This window comes from Meles meles, chromosome 13, assembly GCF_922984935.1.
Source record: "Meles meles chromosome 13, mMelMel3.1 paternal haplotype, whole genome shotgun sequence".
Taxonomy (NCBI): Eukaryota; Metazoa; Chordata; class Mammalia; order Carnivora; family Mustelidae; genus Meles; species Meles meles.
Window position 1 is genome coordinate 72,076,623 of NC_060078.1, and position 13,454 is coordinate 72,090,076.

The window sequence follows — 13,454 nt, forward strand, 5'->3', positions numbered from 1 at the left end:
TCTGTAAAATGGATATCATAATAGTATCTCCTCTCTGTATCAACTAAAGCCCTTAGCAGTTCCTAGACCCTACGAGGGGCTCTGGACATAGACATGGGACTAACAATAGAAATTAAAACAATTGAGGCCATAGGTTGGTCTTGAGATACTCGTGAGCCTTAGGATATGTGGAAAGGACAGTCCTCCCTAAAGAAGCAACCACTACTCAGATCCAGACAATTACTGCTAGTTTGGGATGCAGGCCAAGTACGGCCAGATGTTCAGATTTTTATGTGAAATCTCCCAAATTTCAAACATTTGCAACTAGCTAAAAAAAAACCCAAAAAACAACAAAAAAATTTGTCTCTCTCACCCACTCCCGCCCACATCCAAAGGCGCATGCACACACACGCGCACACACACACACACAAAAGAGAAAATATGCTTCCGGGCCTACCATGCCTGTGGGCCAGCAGTCTGGGACCTGTGTACAAGTTCTTTCTTTTTTTTTTTTTTGATTTTATTTATTTATTTGACAGAGAGAGATCACAAGTAGGCAGAGAGGCAGGCAGAGAGAGTGAGAGGGAAGCAGGCTCCCTGCCGAGCAGAGAGCCCGATGCGGGACTCGATCCCAGGACCCTGAGATCATGACCCGAGCCGAAGGCAGCGGCTTAAACCGCTGAGCCACCCAGGCGCCCTGTACAAGTTCTTTCAACCCTCGGTGTAAACCCTCCCACCCACTGAGCTTAAACCAAACAGTTATGATTTATTTCGGGTACTGGCAGAACGTGGTGGGGTACAAGACTTGAGAAGCGTTGGCAGTTTTCACATAAAAGAGTCATACCTTCTCATTTGTAAAATCAGATGTTCATTAAGGCACCTCTGTCCTGAGCCACCGGGTACGCATCCCTGTATTCCCCAACAATTAAGTGTGACACAGTAGCACTTTCAGAGCAAAGTTTGTCACATTTTCTTCCATGTGACAAACAGAACATGCCCCTTCTCCATTATATTATTGTTTATATCCACATTATATAATCTTGGATCTTTAATCACTCGTAGGATCCTATTATACATACTACTCTGTAATTTTTCCCTAAACTTTTTTTTTTGTAAAATTAAGGTCTAATTTACATACAGTGAAAAGCATAGATCTTAGGTGTACAAGTCAATGAGTTTTGACCGATGCAGCCACCCATGTAACCCACATCTCTATCAAGATATTGAATACTTCCATTCCCTCAGAAAGGTCCCTGCGCTCCTTCGCAGTTATGCTCATCTCCACACCAGAGACAACCACTGTTCTGATCACCACTTTGGTATGTTCTAGAACTTCATAAACATAGATATCCAGGTTCTACCCCTTTGCCTCTAGCTTCTTCTCTCAGCATGGTTTTGAAATTCATCCATGTTTCCCTGTTAAGTTCTACCTCTAATATTTCTCCTGATGCAAAAATCATAGCTTCTCTCCACTATGCTATAAATCATAATCTGGGTGTTATTACCACATGGTAAACATCCATTCCATGAACTTTGGAACTGATAACAAATGCAATACAGACTTCTGGAGTCCCAGAACTTACTGCTGTTGATACCATGTCATTGATTGGGGCAGGCCCATGATCTGGGAGGCTGCCTGAGTCAGCAGTCTTGACAGGAAGACTTCAGACTGTACCAACTTAGAAGGGGCCGTGCCTGGGGGAGGAAGAGCTGTCTGCCTCTGGAAGTACTGAATCGAAAAGGAAAGTGGAAATGGGAAAGGAGTCAATTATGAATCAGTATGTGGGAGAAGGAATCAGACAGGGAGAACACCTATTCCGGGATGAGATGGAACGAGAGATAGGTAAGCTTGACTAACCATGGGGCAAGTGGGGTAAGACAAAGTTGTTAGTAGATAAGGAACACATGACAGTTCTAACATCGTCCCACAATACAGAGTACCTCATGGAGCCATCTCTTTCTTGCCTGGATTCACACACCCAGCCACAATGAAGACAGGCAGTGTTTATATGACTTGACTCCAATGGACAAATGGCCAGAATACAAAGATGTGGGATGCTTACTAAGGGGGAAATAAATCTGTGATATGAGGGGTTTGATTAGAACTCCAAAGAACAGAGTCTGAGTGACTAGGGGAAAAGAAGTACAGCCATTGAGACGAGAGACACAGGAAAGAGATTGAGTTTTGTTGATAATGAACTAATTTCAGATATCATAATAAGTTTAGGATGCCATCATAGTATCTACAAAGTGGTGTCTAGCAGACAAATGGGAATGTTCCTCTGAGTCTCAGTGGAAAAGTCAAAGCCAGAGCTGTATCTTTGGCAGTGTCTGTCAAAGTGAAGGCTGGAGCCATAGGAATAGATGAAAGAGGGGGAAAAAAAAATCATTGAACCATGAACTTCTTGAAAGCAAAGGTGGCCTTCTCCATTTCTGTGTTTGCTTCACGGAAGATGGTTCACAAGTATTTATGAGCACTGGACCTTAAAATGAATCTTCTTGTAGGTTATATGGGAAAAATATTAGAATTGCCCATCTAGACTCAATTTACTCAAATTGACCCTTTGTGCATAAATGCTTGAACCTCTCCGCTCATTGCATTAACAAAATGCAACTCAGCAGTACTTCCTAGCATTCTAATTAAAGACACATACATTTTATTGATTAAAATTTCCAGTAACACAGCATAATGCTATTACTTATCTTGCCAAGAAAAGGAGAGAAGCGGTTTAAAAAAAAAAAACACTCACAGAAGGCTTCAATACATCCTCCAATTTATCATGGATAATTTAAAAATGTAGTAATTAAACTCATCTAAGAGGATATAGGTTTGCAGAGAACAGATTTAGAAAAATATTGGATTCTAAAGAATATTACCCTTTCCACAATCCATTTCATAATTATAAATGTGTATACCCATCAGTAAAACTGCCCAGGAAAATCCAAAGGTAACACGGACCATGATCTGTATAAAGACAATTTAATCAGAATTTATTGAACATGTCCTTGTAGATAGCCCTGCAATAGGTATAAAATAGAAAAACAAAGTGCCTTGCTTTTCATAGAAGCCTCTATAAAGGCTTCCAATATTGGAGCTCTCAAGACAAAGCAAGCAAAAATAGCCTGCACCAGGATGAAGTGGGTGGTGGATGTCTTCAACTGGACAGATGGATCATTTGGAGCTCCGTGTGTGTGCGCGTGTGTGTGTGTGTGTGTGTGTGTGTGTGTGTTTCTGTGGTTCTTTTATTTATTTATTTTTTCAGAAGGAGAGAATTGCTTGGCACAATTTTTAAACTCACATTGGCATATGGAGAAGCAGAGCGGGGGGTGGGGGGAAGGCAGCCTCAAAATAGAGAACCGAGCAAATGGTAACGCCTAAGGATCCAAAAGGACAGAAAAAGAGCTTTTTAAGAATACGAATTACAAATGGTTTGAAAGATTATCATGTTAGAGTCCTAGAAAAAGCAATCAGATACTTGAAAGTTCCACAGAATCCATGGAGTAGATAGAAACAAAGATTGGGCTGAAAGAAAGATCACACTAGGTTAACTGACCACCCACAAATCTTGATTTCAACCATGCCCTTCCCTCCACACTGTCCATCCCTCCTCCTTGGATTTACTGCCCTGCAAAGCCCTCTGTAACTCTACCCTATGAATTCACCCATCTCTGAATGGCTAATTCACCCCTAAAATTGCAAACTTGGTTTATAATTGAGGGTCAAGATATGTCACATATTTTCTTACCTATAGTTTCTTCCATTTGATTTTGATATTTCCATTTCTAATATACTTCATTAGAGAAAATTTGAGAAACACTGAAAACCATAAAGGAATGGAGGTAACATGATTCTACCATCCAGAAACCACTATTAATACATCAGTATTGGGCGCCTGGGTGGCTCAGTGGGTTAAGCCGCTGCCTTCGGCTCAGGTCATGATCTCAGGGTCCTGGGATCGAGTCCCACATCGGGCTCTCTGCTCCGCGGGGAGCCTGCTTCCCTCTCTCTCTCTCTGCCTGCCTCTCTGCCTACTTGTGATCTCCTGTCTCTCGCTGTCAAATAAATAAATAAAAAAATAAAAAAAAAATCTTTAAAAAAAAAATACATCAGTATTAATATTAATTTTTGTCTTTCAGTTTTCTCCCATAAAATGTTTCATGTGGTTCAAATCACATTATATGTGCAATTTACAACATTTGCTTATCAGCATTTCTCCAATGTCATTCAAATCTATTTCAATGTAATTTCTAAAGTTAAATTTTTTATTGAAATACATCTTATGGTAAAGTTCAAAAACCTCTTGTACAGAGCTCAGTGAACTTTTACCTGTGTACAACCATGTAACTACCTCTCAGATCAAGATCTAGAACATTCTCAACACCCTAGTAGGTTCCTCTGTATTTAATCAATACTGCAAACCCCTTCCTCCAGGCAACCACGATTCTGACTTATCATAGGAGATGCTTTGCTTGCTTTTTACCTTGAGATACATCTGTGGCTTCTTTGCTCGGCATAATGCCTGTTCAATTCATTCACGTTGTGTATATCAGCAGTTCTTCCCACCCTAAGTAATATTCCCTTTAAACAGTATACCACAACAACTGAATTATCCACTCTCCTGTTTTGGGACAATTGGGTTTTTCCAATTTGGGCCTATTACGAATAAAACTGCTATGACTATTACTGTATGTGTCCATTCGTGGATACATACTCATTTCTCTTGAGTATACACCTGGGGTAGAATAGGCAAGTGTCAGCTTTAGAAGACACTGGACGGCACTTTCCAAAATGATTGGTTCCGTTCAGACTCCCACCAGCATTGCAGAAATCCAGTTGTTCCATATCCTTGCCTAGACTTAGTGCTAAGGGTCCTTCTAATTTTAGCCATTCTGATAACCATTCTGATAGATGAATAATGGCATCTCACTGGGGTTTTAACTTGCATTTTGATGACTCATGATGGTGAGACTTTTCCACATGCTTATTGGCCATTTTGGATATCCTCTTTTGGGACGTATGTCTTTATAAAGTATGGATCATCTGCTTTCCTACGAAAGGATGTAGGATGTATACATAGACATACAAACATTGTAGCACATAGGATCTATACAGACAGCCCCATGTTGGTACCCCCCCCCCCCCAGGCTGAAACCCACACTGTAATAAAATAATCCCGTGCGACAGTCACTGAGGTGCACATTTATTGCCATGCATGAGCTCTGTAAGGCTCACAATGACTTTATGCATCAGGGAGATGTTTTCACTTCCCGGGGCTGCCTTAACAAAGTAACATAAACTGATTCCCTTAAATGTCAGAAATGTATTGTCTCCCAGTTCTGGAGGCCAGAAGTCAGAGCTCAAGGTGTCAGCTGCATTGGTTCCTTTGGACAGCTGAGAGGGAGAATCTGTACCCTACATTGCTTCTGGCTCCTGGTGGCCTCAGATGTTCTTGGCTCGTAGATGGCTGTCTTCTCCCTGAGTTTTCACATCATTTTACCTGCGTGTCCAAATTTCCCACTTTTAGGAGGACATCAGTCATCCTGAATTAGGACCCACCCTAATGAACTCATCTTATCTTGATCATCTGCAAAGACCCTAGAGCCAAATAGGGTCACATTCACAGGCCCTGGGGGTTAGGACTCAACATGTTTTGTAGGGGACAACTCAACACAAAACACTAGGAAAGTAACTGACATAGAGGAAAGAAGGAAAACATGTATACAAGGAAAGAAGGAAAACATGTATACAAATGTATCTTACAGAAGGATGTAAGATAGTAATCAGTAACAGAAGGAAGAAGGAAAACATGTATACAAGGAAAGAAGGAAAACATGTATACAAATGTATCTTACAGAAGGATGTAAGATAGTAATCAGTAACAGTGAGAGTGCCCTTACAGGATTATGTTACCTGGGAAAATGGTGTTTTTCTAAGAAACCCAAGGGATTTCAAATGATTGTGTTCTCAAAACCTCCCCAGGATTTCTTTTAATTTTATTGCCAACCTTGGGTATAATGACTATGAAGAGAATTCTAAATCCTTTTAAGCTGCAGTTTGATTTTAATCAGAGGTAGTAAAATCAGGAGGGAGTTTATTTACTTTGGGAAAAGTCCCTCTTAATTTCTGAAGGAGGCTGGTTCCCTCCCACCCTGGGATTCCCAGGGACACACTGACATGCTGTGGTCCACACATCCATAGCCTACACCCGCCTGTGGGTGCCATGAAGGGAGGGGTGAGCTTTTTCAACTGTGGTAACTCCAGGTCCTAGGACAGTGACTGGCATGAATCAGAAGTTCAAAAAAAAAAAAAATCGTGAAATGAGTGAAATGGACAATACCTTCCAGTGTCCACCTTCCATGTATATTTTGACATCTTCCACAAGGAGAGAAAAACCAAGAAACAAACATTAAGAAAGATATGAAGCTTTAGGAAACATTTAATAGAATTGAGACTCTTATCCAAGGGGCATTCCTTTTTCCCACATTTCTAAAAGCAACACTCCAGACTTCTGTATCTGAGTTTGTTTGTTTTTTTAAGATTTAATTTATTTATTTGTCAGAGAGAGAAGCACAGCGAGAGAGGGAACACAAGCAAGGGGAGTGGGAGAGGGAGAAGCAGGCTTCCCACTGAGCAAGCAGCCCGATGTGGGGCTCGATCCCAGGATGCCAGGATCATGACCTGAGCTGAAGGCAGACACTTAACGACTGAGCCACCCAGGCACCCCTGTATCTGAGTTTAATGAGCAGAAATCTACCCAAGTCATAGCCTACTGACAGGCTGAATGTAAATGAATAAACAGGTATTGAAGATTTTGAGAAAGAAAGACCCTTCATTTCCCAATAGCATTCTGAGATTTTTTTCTATCTTCAAATATAGGGGTAGGAAAAAAAAACACAACAAAACAAAACCCATGAAGATTGCTAAGTAATTCTAAGTAAAATACAACTGAGATGGACAAGCGTCCACTTGAATCCTGCATAGTCTTAGAAGTTAAAAATAAATCATCCCTATTAATCCCTTTAGCTCCCTTATACAAATCTAGGTCACCTCGGTCAAATAAAATCTTTAAAGTGGCATAAAATCAAATCATTTTAATTAGGTATTTCTTGTGCTTTATTTCTAAACCTTCTTTCCCCCTCTTTCTCTAGCTAAACAAAAGCATCAACATTCTTGGTAAGCGTGTTTTCAAACAGGATTTTAGAGGCAGAAATGATTGTTAACGAGTAATAATATGGACGAGGGTGGCGTTTTCATTCTGCCTGAGCCACATTAGCCTGTGGGAAAATCTGTCTATTGAATGACCATACAGGTTTTACTGACTTCTCTAAAACATATCTTGGTAAGCGAAATTAATCTTTACTGCCTTCAAGATTGTTGTTCCTTTTTCAAAAAGCTTTCCTTAGCTGACTCTTTCTTATTTCCTCCACTATTCTAGCTCAGTAGACGATCCAAAAATGCCTGCCGTCTGCCTTTGCAAAGTTTTATTGGAACTCAGTCGTATCCATTCATTTCTGTATTATCCACGGCTGCTCCTGTGTTACAATCACAGTTGGTGAGTTGTGAGAAGGACTGTTTGGCTGACAAAGGCTAAAAACAGTTACTATCTTGTCATTGACAAAGACTTTGCTTTAGGCTAGTCACCCAAAGTGTTCAAACTTCTCTTTCTTAGCTTTTTTGCTCTACATACATCAGGGTTCACTGGCTTCATCTGTAGATCACTTCCTCAAGTACGGTTAGCAAGGTCCCTCTGGGTTAAAATAGTCTTTCTCTTCTTAAAAATAAAAAATAAAAGTTCTGCCAGATTAACGAGGCATAGACTTTAATTTTGGTGTCAACAAGGGTTCACTCTCACCAATGCCCTTGCTACGGCACAGGACCCTGTAGGCATCAGTGACCCTAATTTATCCCTCCTTGTAGCCAAGTCTTTGCCATGTCACTTTCCAATGTCCGCTTACTTTGAGACTGGGCTTGACGACGTGACTTGCTCTGGCCAGAAGAGTAAAGAAGACATGTCAGTGTGCCAGTTCTGAACTTAGGCCCCGAGAGATCAGGCATGTTTGTGCTTACTCTCTTGTCCTTCTCTTTCACTGTGATGAGGACATGCTTGAGACAACCTGCTGGTGCCAAGAGGAGGGTGAGAGATGCATGGAGCAGAGCTATCTCCAAACACAGGAGTCTGTCGAACTGCCCGCTAATGGCACAGAAAACCACTGATCCTCGGTATGCAGACCCATGAAACATAATAAATTATAATTGTTTTACATTTCTGAATTGGGATGGGTATAAAACGGCAATAGGCAATTGATACAATTTACCTTGCCTGAAAATACTGACTGCTAATTCTTATATTTCCTTGCAATCTTAACGGCAAAAATGAGAAAGCAGAAATTTTTTTAGTGACCTGATTTTCACATGACTATACTGCTAAAGGTAGTATACATAAATGTCCCTCGACAGTCAAAGAACAAAGGATAAATAACTAATCAATACAATTTAGTGAGCACCTACCATGGGCTCAATGACAAAGATTTCTGAAAGATACAAAAATTATAGTTTCTAATATCAAAGAACTTAGACTTCTGCTGTAGGAAAGGAAATAAAAGGGGGGATAATTAGAGTATAAGGCAGTAACTGAGTTCCAAAACTTCAAGCTTCTGGTTAAACATAGTGCTTTGATCACGTGTTTATCTCTGCATCTTGACAAAACCCCAAAACAACAAGAGAGGAACACCAGCAGACGAGGTGTGGACGCAGTTTTGGAAGCTAGAAAGTGAATGAATGATATCTGCAAAGAGCAGGGAGGCTGTAAGTTAAGCTGGAGGGAGAGTTGCCTACTGGGGCAAACCAGGAAGGGTATTGGGGGTACGAGGTACCACTGAAGGCAGGGATGAAAGATAAGACTGAACAGCCCTGACAGTCTTTACGGGAAGGAGTTACACCTCCATTCCCCCTCCTCATCTCTCTGCCCAGACACTAATCCTCACGGATGCCTGCTGAAAATGACATGAGGTTCTGTGCCAAGCTGGAAGGTCCCTTTTGGCGTAGGTGGAAATGGGATAAGAGAGAGGAGGCAACCTCTTTCAACTTTTTTTTTTAGCTATTTATTCTGGTACTTAATTCCATCTCCCTAAATAAGATGCTTCAGTGGTCATCTCTTGGTTATTTTTTTTTCATAGTAGACATTATCTATTGATTTACTACAAAGGAAGTTTAGGGTTTAATTAACTCTTCTATACTCTGGACAATAGCTAATATCTAAAACATAAAGGTTAGAAGTGGCTCCCCAAACTTTCAAAAACCATACTGGGTCATGTGTCCAAAGAAACTATGAAACAGATAAAGAGCTTCACTGAACAACAGGGAGGGATGGGTCATCTTAGGGAGTCAGGCCAGAAAAACTCTAGAATCCCTGGCTTTCATTCCTTTGTCTCCCATTCATGAGAGAAGACACTATTTCATTTGGAAGACTAGGAACATGAATTATTTTGATGAAAATAAAATGAAAAAATAAAACTGATAATAGTAGTTGCCCCCTAGGTTCGAATGGTGGTCAAGGAAACTCTTGCCTTTCATATATTATTTGAAATTTTTACAGCAAAATTCTTATTCTTATATGATTTATACAATTCAAAATAAAATAAAATAAAATACACACAGAAAACTAAAAAAAAAAAAAAATAACCAAACTGAATCAAGGTCTAAATAAATAATTTAGAAGCATCTACATTTCTCAGGTAGAACCATAACCAGTAATTATGTAAGTCATTATTATAAGTAAGGTATTGTGTCATGGGTTTTATAAACATAAACATATTCATTTAATACTCATGATCTTATAAAGAAGGTAGTACCTATTAACTCCATTTCATAGATGTGGAAACAGGCTTGGAGAACTTAAGACACTTGCCCAAGGTTACATAGCTAGTAGATACCAAAGCCAGGCTGGGAATCCAATCCCTCTGCCTCTAGAGCTCAAGAGCTTGACACCATGTCCAGACAGAACCTGCTTTCCTCCTGCAAGTCTGAAATTATTGGTTTACATTAGAAAAACTACCTCTGAAATCACCAGAGAATACCATTTTAGCAAGGGGAATATAAATCCCCAATCCCTTGTGGCTTTGGCAGTAAGAAGTGGCAGAGATGGTTCTGGAGAACAAGAGACAAACTTCCTCCGTGCTGGAACCACAGTGAGACATGATCTGTGGTCAGGTTGTGCCCCTTGAAACCACCAGGCTCATCTCTATCCCAAGGAGCTCCTGGACCTTCCCTAGCCAGCGTCGCAATCTCCCGAGGTGACCATCTCCCCTAACATCTCGTATTCCTATACTTGCATGCTTCACCCTGCTCAGGAGGTTACTAATTTGTCACGTAGGTGACTTGCTCAGCTCATCTTTGGCACATAATGCCAGTGATCCTTCCAAGATTATGGATTCTAAATGACAAAGATTTATTCTGCACGGCACCTAGCACGGTGCCTGCCACCTGCTGAAAGACGCTTAGTAAATTAGTGGTAACAAACAGAACGTTAACGAGCTGCTTTCACGCCAAGTCCAGCGCGGGCTCTATGACACATCAGCAGACCGTCCCTGAGGAAGCTACCAATTAGAGCGCCAGACTATGAGAGTGAGAGTTCTTTTAAAGTTAAAAAAAATAAGAACAATAAAGACGTGGGTGAGGCCACGAACCTCAGAAGAAAAATGGCTAATTAAATTCACGCATCTGTACCTGCCTTTGAGGGTTCATGTAGGCAACGACACCTTGTATAGGAAAAACCGGGAAAACAGACCACTTAAGTCATTGAAAAGGAGTCAAGAGATGCGCTTTCCACCAAATCATACCACTCCCCCAACATGGTGTCTTTTTTCTAAGGGCACTGTGCATTCCAGTTCACCTTCTAGCTCTCTGTCCCTTCAAGTCACCCGTCAGCATGAGGTATGAGTCCCAGGAAACGTATTGTAAAGAAGAGTAATACCAGCTCAGGAAGTTTCTATTCCATTAAGATCTTCAAGATATGTGGTCTTCGGGGGATGGTCAAGGTACCGTGGTGCAGTCAGGCAAGGGAGCCTGTAAGCATCAACAGCAGGGGGAGGGAGCAGAGACAGGGACAAGGAGGGGAGATGGGGACAAGCCCTCTCAAAGCTCATTCTATTGTTGACTGTTCTATGACAACCCAATAGCCGGTGCTCCTGCAGCTGGCTCCCACCGCTTGGGCATGTCCCCGGCAATGTCATGCTCTAATTGACCCACTGGTCACTGACCTTGGCAGAGCTCATTTGCAGTGGCAGCTGTGACTGCCTCTTAAAGCAGAAAAACCTGCCCAGCATTCCATTCTCTCAGATGAAATCTAAAAGGAGTGCTTGCCAGCACGTTGCATCCCCTCCCCCCCTTTTTGGAAGGGAATGGCGTTTAGAGGTATGTCTTGCAAAATCCCAGTCCTGGTATTCTGAATTGATATCCTGATGGTCACCCCAACCTTTAAAGATTTTATTTCTAAGTGGTCTCCACAACCTGAGAATCGCATGCTCCGCCCGCTGAGCCAGCCAGGTGCCCCAACAGTTAGATTTTCATATAAAGGAGAAGGTTGGGTGTCTTGTATGCCTAAACTACTATTAATTGTACGCAAACACCAGCTCTAAGCATATCATTTAGAGCAGAAGGTAGTAAATCAACAGTCATCTAAGTAGCCAATGCTTTCAAGGTGTGCCAGGAGAGAAAGGACCAGAATGATGTACTCATTAAAGAGGGATGGGTGAGCAAGAATAGCTTTGTTAAAGCTTTAATGTATCAGGAACCCAGTTGCAGGAAAAAGAGACAAAATTAAAGAGTGGTCAAACTTGTTTGTTGTAGATCCATTCAGAATATCCTTCCATTTAAAAAGTAGGTAAGTGAAATGTATTGTCAATTTTCCCAATGGAGGATACTTTTAAAACAATGCAGAGTAGTGAAAGTCCTTATGTTCCAAACATAAGGTGTGCCTGTTTCTGAGTCTCAGAATAATCTGCCAGCCTTCCCATTTAATTATGACCGAGATTCAAGTCAACTGTTGAGTGTTCTAGAGATACACGTTCTGTAAATTCCAGCTGGCAGCGAGTGGAAAGACTCCAAATCCCATAAAAATATGCCATGGAGTAGAAAGAAAGAGTAGTCAAAAAATGGAGAAAAGAAATGAAATTCTTTTGAAAGATTATTTCTTTTTTTCCAGTTTGACCTCAAAAAAAATATAATCAGATATATGGCTTACTCGGTTTACTTATAATCTCTCTGTCATGAAAGATTTTCTAAAACCTGCCCTACCTTTCCTGGAAATCAAAACCAAAATCCACTCTTTTTACAGTGCAGGGAAAAGAGAGGGCTCCAAGTTTATTCAAATAGAGACATGCAGACATCTTGAGATATTCTAATTTTATCCCTTTCACTTAGGAAAAGCCATCGAATCAGAGTTTACAACTTCAAATACTAGTAATACATTAATACTAATTAAGGTGCACATTATAATTAAAATTCAGATTCTATCTTCAAGGAGAGCCCCGACATTATTTGAGCATCTAGAGGCCTTTTATAACATCAGGCGATGTTACACTTTAGAAAGAATAAGGGGGAACACGTTTTGACAGAGTTGGCTGACTGCCCACATGGGGCCCCTATCAGCTTTACATTTTATTTTTCTGATGTTTGTCAACTTTTGTCTTCCCAGTGTATGTCTAAGGGAGATCAATAAAGAATACGGAACATTGGATGTAGTTTTAAATCAGCGTTGTCTTTCAAAATAACATTCATTTGCAGGAGAAAGTTTCACGGCACAAGAAGTCACCATGAATTATTCATCAGTCACGGAGGGTGCCAACCTGCAGGTCCTCTGTACTTCTCAACAAGTGTGGACACGTGAGGTGCAGGAGAGCTAGGTCCCCCGGTCCTACCTGTCCTGGGCAGGAAGGCAAACACCAGCTCACTGGAGGTCCTGGTAAGCAGAGAAGGGCAGAGGGCTCGGAAGTGAAGGTGGGAGGGAACAGAGCGTATCTGCCTTACATGGAACTACCCGCTAGCCTATTCTGAAACCAAAATAAGTTACAATCTCTTATCTTAAAGGGCCCAGTATCAAAAGAGGCCACATGAATCGACACAGTGCTGGCTTCAAGGGAACAGCCCGCTAGACGGTGCCCGGCTGCCTCTGAAGTTGGGGTGGCGTCTGCCAGTCCCTGGGGATGCTGAGCAGGATAAGCTGGGTGCCTCCTGAAGCCAGCCTCTCCAGGGGACAAACTCCCACAAAGCACAACTATGGGGGAAGCATTCTAGAGATGGGATCCCAACTCAAAGTACCTGCGTGCCTCCATGTAGGGGCACAAAAACTACATCCTCAGGAGGAAAGAATTCATCTCAGAACAATGTTACCACGGAATTATTGTCATGGAAATGGGGCCTAAAAAAAGGGCACGGGAGCAGAAATGGAATCACAGGCTTCGCTCATAGTCACTGA

General features: G+C 41.4%; 1 protein-coding gene across 10 annotated transcripts in view; it reads right to left on the minus strand.

The window, feature by feature from the left end:
- The window catches only part of ABLIM1 (actin binding LIM protein 1), a 305,845-nt gene that overhangs the window by 212,340 nt on the left and 80,051 nt on the right, over positions 1 to 13,454 (minus strand). The gene's annotated exons all lie outside the window — the stretch shown is intronic.